This window comes from Pseudorca crassidens, chromosome 9 (genome assembly GCF_039906515.1).
Source record: "Pseudorca crassidens isolate mPseCra1 chromosome 9, mPseCra1.hap1, whole genome shotgun sequence".
In the NCBI taxonomy this organism is placed as follows: Eukaryota; Metazoa; Chordata; class Mammalia; order Artiodactyla; family Delphinidae; genus Pseudorca; species Pseudorca crassidens.
The window spans coordinates 80230755-80245441 of record NC_090304.1 but is presented as its reverse complement, the minus strand read 5'-3'; the positions used below and the strand labels follow the sequence as shown (position 1 = coordinate 80245441).

At 38.4% G+C, this 14687-nt stretch overlaps 1 protein-coding gene across 8 annotated transcripts in view; it reads right to left on the bottom strand.

The window, feature by feature from the left end:
- Positions 1-14687, bottom strand: part of DYNC2H1 (dynein cytoplasmic 2 heavy chain 1) — a 379694-nt gene that overhangs the window by 184622 nt on the left and 180385 nt on the right. The window lies entirely within an intron of this gene.

Here is a 14687-nt window from a genome sequence, read left to right as displayed (position 1 = left end):
AGGAGTAAGATGTGGAAATCACCTTCCTCCACACAAATACATCAGAAATAAAACTATATGTGGAACAACTCCTACAGAACACCTACTGAATGCTGGCAGAAGACCTCAGACTTCCCAAAAGTCAAAAAACTCCCCATGTACCTGCGTAAGGCAAAAGAAAAAAAAAAAAAAAACAGAGACAAAAACAATAGGGACAGGACCTGCACCTCTGGGAAGGAGCTGTGAAGGAGGAAAAGTTTCCACACACTACAAAGCCCCTTCACTGGCAGAGACGGGGGGGTGCTGGTGGGGAAGCTTTGGAGCCATGCAGCAATAAGGGTGCAGAGGGCAAAGCGGAAAGATTCCCGCACAGGGGATCGGTGCCGACCAGAACTCACCAGGCTGAGAGGTTTGTCTGCTCACCCGCTGGGACGGGTCGGGGCTGGGAGCTGAGGCTCGGGCTTCGGAGGTCAGATCCCAGGGAGAGGACTGGGGTTGGCTGCGTGAACACAGCCTGAATGGGGCTAGTGCACCACAGCTAGCCAGGAGGGTGTCCAAGAAAAAGTATGGACCTGCCTAAGAGGCAAGAGACCATTGTTTCGGGGTGCGTGAAGAGAAGGGATTCAGAGCACCGCCTAAACAAGCTCCAGAGATGTGCAAAAGCCACGGCTATCAGCGTGGACACCACAGACAGGCATGAAATGCAAACGCTGCTGCTGCACCCACCAAGAAACCTGTGTGCAAGCACAGGTCACTATCCACACCTCCCCTCCCCAGAGCCTGTGCAGCCCACCACTGCCAGGGTCACGTGATGCAGGGACAACATCCCCAGGAGAACAAACGGCGGGCCTCAGGCTGTTGCAACGTCATGCTTTATATTTGTTTAGTATTTAGAGTTTATTATCATTGGTAGATTTGTTTATTGATTTGGTTGCTCTCTTCCTTTTTATATATATATATATATATTTTTTTTTCCTTTTCCTCTTTTTGTGAGTGTATATGTACATGCTTCTTTGTGTGACTTTTGCCTGTATAGCTTTGCTTTTACCATTTGTCCTAGGGTTCTGTCTGTCCATTTTTTTTTTTATTTTTTTATTTTTTAGCATAGCTTTTAGCACTTGTTCTGATTGGTAGAATTGTTTTTGGTTTGGTTGCTCTTTTCTTTCTTTCTTTCTTTTTTTCCTTTTTTCTCTCTTTTTTTTTTTTTACAACTTTTTAACTTTTTTAATAATTATATTTTATTCTAATAACTTTATGCTATTTTATTATTTTATATTTTCTTTCTTTCTTTCTTTTTTTCTCCCTTTTCTTCTGAGCCATGTGACTGACAGGGTATTGGTGCTCCAGCCGGGTGTCAGGCCTGTGCCTCTGAAGTGGGAGAGCCGAGTTCAAGACACTGGTCTACCAGAGACCTCCTGGCTCCATGTAATATCAAACGGCAAAAGCTCTCCCAGAGATCACCATCTCAACGACCAGCAACCTACAGTGCTTGACACCTACACCAAACAACTAGCAAGACAGGAATACAACCCCACCCATTAGCAGAAAGCTGCCTAAAATCATAAAAAGGTCACAGACATGCCAAAACACACCACCAGATGCGGTTTTGCCCAGCAGAAAGACAAGATCCAGTCTCATCCACCGAACACAGGCACTAGTCTCCTCCACCAGGAAGCCTACACAACCCACTGAACCAACCTTAGCCACTGGAGGAAGACACCAAAAACAACAGGAACTACGAACCTGCAGCCTGCGAAAAGGAGACCCCAAACACAGTAAGTTAAGCAAAATGCGAAGACAGAGAAACACATAGCAGGTGAAAGAGCAAGGTAAAATCCCACTAGACCAAACAGATGAAGAAGAAATAGGCCTGAAAAAGAATTCAGAGTAATGATAGTAAAGATGATCCAGAATCTTGGAAATAGAATGAAGAAAATACAAGAAACATTTAACAAGGACCTAGAAGAACTAAAGAACAACAAACAATGATGAACAACACAATAAATGAAATTAAAAATTCTCTAGAATAGATCAATAGCAGAATTACTGAGGCAGAAGAACGGATAAGTGACCTGGAAGATAAAATAGTGGAAATAACTACCATAGAGCAGAATAAAGAATAAAGAAAAAAGAATGAAAAGAATTGAGGACAGTCTTAGAGACCTACAGGACAATATTAATTGCACCCGCATTTGAATTACTGGGGTCGCAAAGAAGAAAAAGAGAAAAAGAAAGGGACTGAGAAAATATTTGAAGTGATTATAGTTGAAAATTTCCCTAATATGGGATAGGAAAAGGTCAAGTTCAGGAAGCACAGAGAGTCCCATACAGGAAAAATACAAGGAGAAATACACCAAGACACATATTAATCAAACTATCAAAAATTAAACACAAAGAAAAAATATTAAAAGCAGCAAGGGAAAAACAAGAAATAACATACAAGGGAATCTCCATAAGGTTAACAGCTGATCCTTCAGCAAAAACTCTGCAAGTCAGAAGGGAGTAGCAAGACATTTTTAAAGCAATGAAAGGGAAGAACTTACAAACGAGACTACTCTACACAGCAAGGATCTCATTCAGATTCGATGGAGAAATTAAAACCTCTACAGACAAGCAAAAGCTAAGAGAACACAGCATCACCAAAACAGCTTTAAAACAAATGCTAAAGGAAATTCTCTAGGCAGGGAACACAAGAGAAGAAAAAGAACTACAATGGCACACCCAAAACAATTAAGAAAATGGTAACAGGAACATACATATCAATAATTACCTTAAATGTAAAAGGATTAAATGCTCCAACCAAAAGACACAGACTGGCTGAATGGAAACAAAAACAAGACCCGCATATGTGCTGTCTACGAGAGACCCACTTCAGACCTACGGACACAAACATACTGAAAGTGACGGGATGAAAAAAGATATTCCATGCAAATGCAAATCAAAAGAAAGCTGGAGTAGCAATTCTCATATCAGATAAAATAGACTTTAAAATAATGACTATTACAAGAGACAAAGAAGGACACTACATAATTATCAAGGGATCAATCTAAGAAAAAGATATAACAACTGTAAATATTTATGCATCCAACATAGGAGCACCTCAATACATGAGGCAAATGGTAACAGCTATAAAAGGGAAAATCCCCAGAGGAGGGGACTTTAACACACTGCTATCGCCAATGGACAGATCATCCAAAATGAAATTAAATAAGGAAACAAAAGCTTTAAATGATACACTAAACAAGATGGACTTAATTGGTATTTATAGGACATTCCATCTAAAACAACAGAATACACTTTCTTCTCAAGTGCTCATGGAACATTCTCCAAGATAGATGATATCTTGGGTCACAAATCAAGCCTTGATAAATTTAAGAAAATTGAAATAGTATCAAGTATCTTTTCTGACCACAACGCTATGAGACTAGATATCAATTACAGAAAAAATCTGTAAAAAATACAAACACATGGAGGCTAAACAATACACTACTTAATAACCAAGAGATCACTAAAGAAATCAAAGAGGAAATTTAAAAAATACCTAGAAACAAATGACAATGAAAGCACGACCACCCAAAACCTGTGGGATGAAGCAAAAGCAGTTCTAAGAGGGAAGATTATAGCAATACAATCCTACCTCAAGAAACAAGAAACATCTCAAATAAACAACATAACCTTACATCTAAAGCAATTAGAGAAAGAAGAAAAAAAAACTCCACAGAAGTAAAGAAATCATAAAGATCAGATCAGAAATAATAATAAACAGAAACAAAGGAAACAATAGCAAAGATCAATAACACTAAGAGCTTGCTCTTTGAGAAGATAAACAAAATTGATAAACCATTAGACAGACTCATCAAGAAAAAAGGGGGTAGACTCAAATCAACAGAATTAGACATGAAAAAGGAGAAGTAACAACTGACACGGCAGAAACACAGAGGATCATGACAGATTACTACAAGCAACTATATGCCAATATAATGGAAAACCTGGAAGAAATGGACAAATTCTTAGAAAAGCACAACCTTCCAAGACTGAACCAGGAAGAAACAGAAAATATAAACAGACCATTCACAAGCACTGAAATTGAGACTGTGAAAAAGAATCTTCCAGCAAACAAAAGCCCAGGACCAGATAGCTTCACAGGCGAATTCTATCAAACATTTAGAGAAGAGCTAAAACCTATCCTTCTCAAACTCCTCCAAAATATAGCAGATGGAGGAACACTCCCAAACTCATTCTACAAGGCCACCATCACCCTGACACCAAAACTAGACGAAGATGTCACAAAGAAAGAAAACTACAGGCCAATATCACTGATGAACATAGATGCAAAAATCCTCAATATTAGCAAACAGAATCCAACAGCACATTAAATGGATCATACACCATGATCAAGTGGGGTTTATCCCAGAAATGAAAGGAAATCAATGTGATAAACCATACTAACAAACTGAAGGAGAAAAAACGATATGATCATCTCAATAGATGCAGAGTAAGCTTTCAACAAAAGTCAACAGCCATTTACGATAAAAACTCTCTAGAAAGTAGGCAGAGTGGGAACTTACCTCAACATAATAAAGGCCATATATGACAAACCCACAGCCAACATCATTCTCAATGGTGAAAAACTGAAACCATTACCACTAAGATCAGGAACAAGACAAGGTTGTCGACTCTCAGCACTATTATTCAACACAGTTTTGGAAGTTTTAGCCACAGCGATCAGAGAAGAAAAAGAAATAAAATGAATCCAATTTGGAAAAAAGAAGAAGTAAAACTGTCACTGTTTGCAGATGACATGATACTATATAGAGAATTCTAAAGATGCTACAAGAAAACTACTAGAGCTAATCAACAAATTTAGCAAAGTAGCAGGATACAAAGTTAATGCACAGATATCTCTTGTATTCCTATACACTAATGATGAAAAATCTGAAACTGAAATCAAGAAAACACTCCCATTTGCCACTGCAACAGAAAAAATAAAATACCTAGGAATAAACCTACCTAAGGAGACAAAAGACCTGTATGCAGAAAACTATAAGACACTGATGAAAGAAATTAAAGATGATACAAACAGATGGAGAGATATAACATGTTCTTGGATTGGAAGAATCAATATTGTGAAAATGACTCTACTACCCAAAGCAATCTATAGATTCAATGCAATCCCTACCAAACTACCAATGGCATTATTCACAGAACTAGAACAAAAGGTTTCACAATTTGTATGGAAACACGAAAGACCCCGAATAGCCGAAGCAATCTTGAGAAAGAAAAACCAAGCTGGAGGAATCAGGCTCCCTGTCTTTAGACTATACTACAAAGCTACAGCAATCAAGACAGTATGGTACTGGCACAAAAACAGAAATATAGATCAATGGAACAGGATAGAAAGCCCAGAGATAAACCCACGCACATATAGTCACCGTATCTTTGATAAAGGAGGTAAGAATATACAATGGAGAAAAGACAGCCTCTTCAATACATGGTGCTGGGAAAACTGGACAGCTACATGTAAAAGAATGAAACTAGAACACTCCCTAACACCATACACAAAAATAAACTCAAAATGGATTAGAGATCTAAATATAAGGCCAGACACTATAAAACTCTTAGAGGAAACCTTAGGCAGAACACTGTATGAAATAAATCACAGCAAGATCCTTTATGACCCACCTCCTAGAGAAATGGAAATAAAAACAAAAATAAACAAATCGGACCTAATGAACCTGAAAAGCTTTTGTAACAGCAAAGGAAACCATAAACAAGATGAAAAGACAACCCTCAGAATGGGAGAAAATATTTGCAAATGAAGCAACTGACAAAGGATTAACCTCCAAAATTTACAAGCAGCTCGTGCAGCTTAATATAAAAACAAACAAAAAAAAAAATCCAAAAATGGTCAGAAGACCTAAATAGACATTTCTCCAAAGAAGATATACAGACTGCCAACAAACACATGAAAGAATGCTCAACATTATTAATCATTAGAGAAATGCAAATCAAAACTACAATGAGATATTATCTCACACCAGTCAGAATGGCCATCATCAAAAAATCTAGAAGCAATAAATGCTGGAGAGGGTGTGGAGAAAAGGAACACTCTTGCACTGCTGGTGGGAATGTGAACTGGTACAGGCACTATGGAGAACAGTATGGAGGTTCCTTAAAAAACTACAAATAGAACTACCATATGACCCAGCAATCCTACTACTGGGCATATACCCTGAGAAAACCATAATTCAAAAAGAGTCATGTACCAAAATGTTCATTGCAGCTCTATTTACAATAGCCTGGAGATGGAAACAACCTAAGCGTCCATCATCGGATGAATGGATAAAGAAGATGTGGCACGTATATACAATGGACTATTACTCAGCCATAAAAAGAAACGAAATTGAGCTATTTGTAATGAGGTGGATGGACCTAAAGTCTGTCATACAGAGTGAAGTAAGTCAGAAAGAGAAAGAGAAATACCGTATGCTAACACATATATATGGAATTTAAGAAAAAAAAAATGTCATGAAGAACCTAGGGGTAAGACAGGAATAAAGACACAGACCTACTAGAGAATGGACTTGAGGAAATGGGAAGGGGGAAAGGTAAGCTGTGACAAAGCGAGAGAGTGGCATGGACATATATACGCTATCAAACGTAAAATAGACAGCTAGTGGGAAGCAGCCGCATAGCACAGGGAGATCAGCTCGGTGCTTTGTGACCACCTAGAGGGGTGGGATAGGGAGAGTGAGAGGGAGGGAGACGCAAGAGGGAGGAGATATGGGAACACATGTATAACTGATTCACTTTGTTATAAAGCAGAAACTAACACACCATTCTAAAGCAATTATACTCCAATAAAGATGTAAAAAAAAAAAAAAAACACACATTATCTCTGTTAGTTAAGGCAAGTAGTGTTAGCCGCTGTAACAAATCCTAAATCTTAGTGGCTTTAGACAATAAAACTTTCTCTCTCCCTCACAAAAAAAAAAAAAAAAAAAGAGTCATGTACCACAATGTTCATTGCAGCTCTATTTACAATAGCCAGGAGATGGAAGCAGCCTATATGTCCATAGACAGATGCATGGATAATGAAGACGTGGCCATATAGACAATGGAATATTACTTAGCCATAAAAAGAAACGAAATTGAGTTACTTGTAGTGAGATGGATGGACCTATAATCTGTCATATAGAGTGAAGTAAGTCAGAGAAAAACAAATACCATATGCTAACACATATATATGGAATCTAAAAAAAAAAAAAATGTTTCTGAAGAGCCTAGGGGCAGGACAGAAATAAAGATGCAGGCATAGAGAATGGACTTAAGGACACGGGCAAGGGGAAGCATAAGCTGGGATGAAGTGAGAGAGTGGCATGGACTCTTATATACTACCAGATGTGAAACAGATACGTAGTGGGAAGCAGCCACATAGCACAGGGAGATCAGCTCGGTGCTTTGTGACCACCTGGGGTGGGGGATAGGGAGGGTGAGAGGGAGATGCAAGAGGAGGAGATATGGGGATATATGTATATGTATAGCTGATTCATTTTGTTATAAAACAGAAACTAACACACCATTGTAAAACAATTCTACTCCAATAAAGATGTTAAAAGAAAACAAAAAGTCTTAAGAATTATAAACTATAGCATTTTTTAAAAATAATTTCAACTTTTCACAATAGAAAAGTATTACTCAAGATAGGCAATGAAAAATTCCAGTTGGGTACTAAAATGTTGGGATGGTAAGCCTACAACCCCTCTCCTAGTGCAGGAAAGTGCTGGCTTTAGCCTACCTTAAATATACTTTTAAAAGGTAAAGTGACATAAAAGAAGTAACCCTCTGGGATTATCAGTCATTTTAAACATTTACTTTATTATATTTTCAAACTTTTCTGCGAAAAAGAAGTAATGCTCACTAAACTTCACTGATACTGTACATTAAATCATCTTGGTACTGAAATGCTTACCATATCCTTCTCTAATTACATTATTAAAATATGACAAAAGGATTTAAATCTCATCAGTAAGTATAATGTATCACTGAAAATAAAATAAGAACATATAATTTATTCACTAGAAAATAAAAAAGATTAAAGCTACATTCAGACTTGCTAAGTCTGGTGGCAGGGTGGTACAGGTGCTGCCGCTCTCTACCTCCTCAACTGCCCTTTTATTGTTTCAAACTCCCTCCTAGGGATAGATAGTAAAGCATGAACTGCAGTCAGAAGCAGCTGTACCAGGAGCCCCCTTACTCCCTTGGTAACAGCAGCAGCAGCAATCAAGTAATAAAAATGCAATTCCATGTTTAAACTGTACCCCCTTGCTGTCACCACTCCAACCACCACACAGGCACAGAACATCCTGGGGCCGTCCCTCAGGCTTGGGCCCCTTGGTCCACTGGAGCAATGCTTCTGGCATAGGTGGGAGAAACAGAGTGGGCAGAGCACAAAAATTCAAAGTATACAGATTACTGTAAAGCAAGTTTATGAGCACAGACTTTAGGACCAGCCTTGCTGGGAATGAAATTCCATTTCATTTGTCTCTGGCTCTGAGATGAATCACTAAACGAATGAGGATGGCAGAGTCTCTAGGAAAAGCCCTTCTCCACAGGAATGAAGAGAGAAGAGAGACACAAGGGCCAACTCCTAAGAGAGCACTGTGGATTCCTGAACTTGGCGGGGCGGGAGGGGGGCAAAGAGTTTCAGGGAGGAAGGGGGACAGAATGGGCACTTTAAATCACACATTGACAACATGCATGAACTTTGAAAACATTATGCTAAGTGAATAAGCAGAGGACAAACACTTATATGACTCCACTTATATGAGGTACCAAGAGTAGTCAGATTCATAGAGACAGAAATCAGAATGGTGGTTCCCAGGGGATGGGGGGGATGAGGGATGGGCAATTATTTATTGGGTAGGGAGTTCCAGTTTAAGATAAAAAAATGAACAATGCAAATTAAGTAATATAGAGATCAAAAAATAAATCAATGATTAAAAAAGAAAATATTAAAACATTAATTAACATAGACTTATTCTAAAAGCAAAACTTATTCTTTAAAGTGCAAAGAAAATAGACAAATATGACAAATAGACAAATATGGCAAGTAAGGGGGAAGGTAAAAATAAAAAACCTTAATAAAAGTAAGTAGAAAAAAGAAAAATAAGATATTTATAAACTACAAAATTAAAAACAGTGATAAAATCCAGAGTTGACAAGGATGCAAAGAAGATACCTTAATTACTCTGTGTGTAGGAATAATAACTGGTAATAAAAACCTTTTAGAAGGCAATTTGATAATGACAAAAAAAATTTCATAAGTTTATATCCTTGGATCAGCCATTATACTTCCGTTAAGAAATATAGAGTTCTGGTTCAAGACAATGACACAGGAAGATCCTAAACTCACTTCCTCCTATAGACACACCAAGTCTACAGCTAAAGAAGGAACAATTTCCTCTGAGAAATACCTACAGGCTGGCTGAACAATTACCACACACTGGGCAAAAGAGAAGAAAACCACATCAAAGCGGGTGCGAGAGGCTGGGATACAGTCTTGCCATAAAACCCACCCCTGGAACAGTGACCCAAAGTTAGGAGGAAACTCAAAAGCCAGACCTCTGCTTGAGGAATGAAGGGTTTGACCCCATACTAGGCACCCCAACTTTAAAGACCTGCACCTGAGTAACAAGCTCCCAAAATATCTAGCTTTGCAAATCAACTGGGCTCACAACAACGATATCCACAAGAGTGTACTCTTCTGAGAAACAGCTCAAAAAGGGCTCCTATGCTGGGACTCACCTGCCCCAGGGCAGCCGATGGAGCTCAGACTTTAAGTGTAAGAGCTTCACTTGGGTAGATTAAAGCATTGGCCTGAGAGGCAGGCATCTAATCTAATACACATGTCTAAGAACTTGCTGGAACACTCTCTGGGTACATAGGCTAGCGGACACCATCTTTGCACTCTCCGTCTGCTAGCCAACAGGTGCCATCATTGTTTTTTCCTTTTCTAGTGGGTGCCATCTTTCCGCACATGCTCTGCCTCACTCCAGGCATCAGGCACCATATTTGCACTCTCCCTCAGTCTTGCTCTAGCCAGTGGGTGCCACCTTTCTTATTTTTTTTTCTTTTTCTGGTGGGTGCCATCTTTATGTTCCCCCTCTGCCTCCCTACAGCCAGCAGGCAACATGTTCTCACTCTCTCTCTGCCATGCTCCAGGGCACCAGTATCTCTCAGAAGTGAGCTTTATATATTTTTGGAGCCCCGATTTTTGTAGCTACAGCCAAGGGGCCATCCCTTGATCATATGGCTCTGGAGGCCAAGGGAGCTTGCATTCCTGGGTCCCATGGGACTCTAACAATTGGAGAGACAGTTCTTGGCAGGCTACTATCTCCAAGGTTCTGCACAGACAACATAATGACACACCCCCACATCTTTCTGTGAAAGAAGCCTATTTGCTTGTACTGGAGCTTTGGCCTGAGAGGCAGGCTTCAGGTTTGGCGCATACCTAGGGGCCTATGGAACTCCTCTCAGGGATCATAGGTCAGTGAATGCCGTCTTTGCCCTCTCCTTCTGCCTTACTATAGCTTGCCAGTATCTCCTAGTAAAGAGCTTATACACGTATCTAGAGCCTCCGTTTATGCAACTGCCAATCAGGAGACACCACCAGATCACCTGGCTCAAATGGCCAGTGGGGATTATACTTGCAGTCCCATAGGACTGTATATATTTTCATACTTTAAAATTTGCTCCCTGAGCATCTGGCTTCAAAGCATCCTGAATCTACTGCTGACTGATAAACTTCCTCCATATGATGCTGACAGGTCATGAGACACCCTCAAGCTACAGGGAGATAATAAGAATATAATAGGCTGCTTGAACAATCACAAAGGTTTAAGAGACAGCCAAGAGTTAGGGTAGGGTTGAATGATAAGGTTCAACCACCAGGACACTGGTCTAGCAGCACCATTTTGGAGTCCTCCCTCCAGCCTACTAATGTCAGGGGCTTACCCACCCATCAGTGGGCTAGCACCAGAGCCAGAAACTCCAGACCCACAGCCAGCCAATCCAGGAACCAGCTCTGCACACCAGCAGATCGATACCAACCCCAGCCTCCCCAGCCCCCAAGCCCTGCAGCCCCAGCCCCTCCCACCAGTGGGGTGGCAAGAGCTCCAGCCTCCCCAGGACCTGCAGCCAGCCAGCCCAGAACCTGGTCCTGCCCATCAGCAGGCCAGCACCAGCCCCAGGATCCTCAGGCTATGTGACCAGCCATGCTGGGACATGGCCCCATACACCAGGGCCTGGCAGTCAATACATGAAGTAGGGCCTGGTAGCCACCTAGAACAGGGACCAGTGCTGCTGACTAGTATGACCACAGTACCTGGCCCCGCCATAATAGAAGGGTCCATGCAGCCCACATAGGGGGCAACCTTAGAGCATATAGCTCTGGTAAGCAGAAGGGGGTATGCTGCTAAGCTCCATAAGACATCTCCCACATAAACCATTCTCCAAGATTGGAAAACATACTTGACTTAGAGTTCATAGAAATAAAAAGAGAATTCAGCAAAATGAGGAGACAGAGGAGTATGTTTGAAACAAAGGAAAAAGACAAAGCCCCAGAAGAAGAACTAAGTAAAGTGGAGATAAGCAATCTACCCAATAGAGTGTTCAAGTTAATGATCATGAAGATGCTCAACAAACTCAGGAGATGAATGGATGGACATAGAGAAAAAGTTAACAAAGAGTGAAAAAATATAAAGATGAACTAAACAGAGCTGAAGAATACAATAACTGACATAAAAAATATACGAGAAAGCAATCAAAACAGATTAGATAATAAAATGAAATGAATCAGTAAACTGGAAGACAGAGTAGTGGAAATCACCCAACCTGAAGAGAAAGAAAAGAAAAAGGAATTTAAAAATTTTAGAATAGTTTAAAAGACCTCAAGGACAACATCAAGCATACTAACATTCACTTTATAGGGGGTCTCACAAGGAGAAGAGAGAGAGAAAGAGGCAAAGAACTTATTTGAAGAAATAATAGCTGATAATGTCCCTAACCTGAAAAGGAAAAAGACATCCAAGTCCAGAAATCACAGAGTCCCAAACAAGATGAAACCAAAGAGGTCTAAACAAAGACACATTACTAAAAAGTGGTAAAAATTAAAGAGAAAGAAAGAATCTTAAGAGCAGCAAGAGAAAAGCAATTAGTTATACACAAGGGAACTTTCATAAGACAATGAGCTGACTTTTCAGAAGAAACGTTGCAGGGTACACAAAACAAAAAGATACAAAATATGATGTCAAAAACAGTAAACAAACAAACAAGCAAACAAAAAACAGTAAACATTGGGGGAAGGTGAGTAAAAACACAGGATTGTTAGCATGCATTCAAACTTAAGAGAGCATCAACTTAAACCTTAAACTAACACACACACACACACAAATAGGTTTTTATATATGAATCTCATGGTAACCACAAACTAAAAATCTATAAGAGATACATACAAAAAAAAAGAATCCAAACATAAAATTAAATACAGTCATCAAATCACAAGGGAAGAGGGCAAAATAAGATGACAGAAACAAAAATGAACTATAAAAATAACCAGAAAACAATTATTAAAATGGCAATAAGTACATACCTACCAATAATTACTTTAAATGTAAATAGACTAAATGCTCCAATCAAAAGATACAGAGTGGCTGAATGAATAAAAAATCAAGAGTCATATATATGCTGCCTATAAGAGACTCACTTAAGAACTAAAGACAAACACAGACTAAAGTGAGCGGATGGAAAAATCAACTCCATGAAAATGAAAATGAAAAGAAAGCGGAGCTTTCTTTAAAACAGAATTTAACAGACTTTAAAATAAAGACTGTAACAAGAGACATAAAAAGACATTACATAATGATAAAGGGATCAATCCAACGAGCAGACATAACAACTGTAAATTGTTATTTAAAAATGGACAAATCACGTGAATAGACATTTTTCCAAAGAAGACAAACAAATGACCAACAGACACATGAAAGGATGTTAAACATCACTAATCATCAAGGAAATGCAAATTAAAACTGCAAAGAGATATCACCTCACGTCTGTCCAGAATGGCTATAATCAAAAAGACAACAAATAACAAGGGTTAACAAGGATGTGGAGAAAAGGGAACCCTTGTGCGCTGTTGGTGGGATTGTAAATTAGTACAGCCACTATGTAAAACAGTATGGAGGTTCTTCAAAAAACGTAAAAATAGAACTGCCATATGATCTAGCAATTGCACTTTTGGGGTATTTTTCAAAAGAAATGAACAAAAACACTAATTTGAAAAGACGTATGCTCCCCTATGTTCACTGCAGCATTATTTACAATAGCCAAGATATGGACGCATCCTAAGTGTCCATCCAAAGATGAATGGATAAAGAAGATGTGGTGTGTGTGTGTGTGTGTGTGTGTATACACAATGCAATATTACTTGCCCATAAAAAAGTAATGAAATCTTGCCATTTGTGACAACATGGACGGACCTAGAGAGTATTATGCTAAGTGAAATAAATTAGACAGAGAAAGACAAATACCCCATATGATTTTACTTTTATGTAGAATCTAAAAAACAAAACAAACATAACAAGACAGAAACAGATTCATAGATACAGAGAACAAACTGGTGGTTGCCTGAGGAGAGAGAGTTGGGAGATGAGCGAAATTGATGAGGAAGATTAAGAGGTACAAACTTCCAGTTATAAAATAGGTTATGGGGGTGTAATGTACAGCATAGGGAATATAGTCAATAATATTGTAATAACTTTGTATAGTGACAGATGGTTACTAGACTTATCATGTAATGTATAAAAATATCAAATCACTATGCTGTGCACCTGAAACTAATATAATATTCTAAATCAATTATACTTCAATAAAAAAAGAGGGGAAAAAAGACATGAATGCAACTTGAAAGCATAAAACTCCTAGAAAAGAAAGCCACTGCTTACTTACTCGTACATGTACATAAAGGTGAAGGAACTGAACAGGTTGTTCACTGAACTGCAGTCATTCATAACAACAAACAATATAGAAATAATCTAATATCCACCAGTAGAGTACTAGCATATAATTATATTATGGAATGCTACACAACCACTCAAAATAATAAGGTTAACATATTTATACTTATGTAAAGATCTTCAGGACCTATTGCCACAAAAGAGTTGTTACAGAAGAAACTATAATGTAAGGAAAAATTTTAAAACTGTATCTATATATTTGTACATATGAATATGAAGAGAGAAGAAACAGATTATAAGGAACATATCAAACCTTGAACTGGTTTACTCTAATGAAGGACTAAGAGTTAGAGGAGAGGATGAAATGAATGTTTAAAGTTTTCTTCTATATAGCTCATTAAATTTGAAACATTTTCTGAAAATATTTTAAAATTTTGGGTAATCAAATTTTACAAAGTTTTATATGAGATAATGCATTATAAAAATGTTTAAAGATATCATGAATCTATAACAAATGAAACTACTGATATATCATCCTTATATCTAGGATCATAACTACTGACAATTATTTGCTTACAATTCCTCATTTTACACAAGTTAAAATTGAAGGCCAAATAGCTGATTTTCAGAATTATAGTAAACTATAAGACCTATAAAAGAAAAATATATATCCATAGTTTTCAGTAAAGAAGG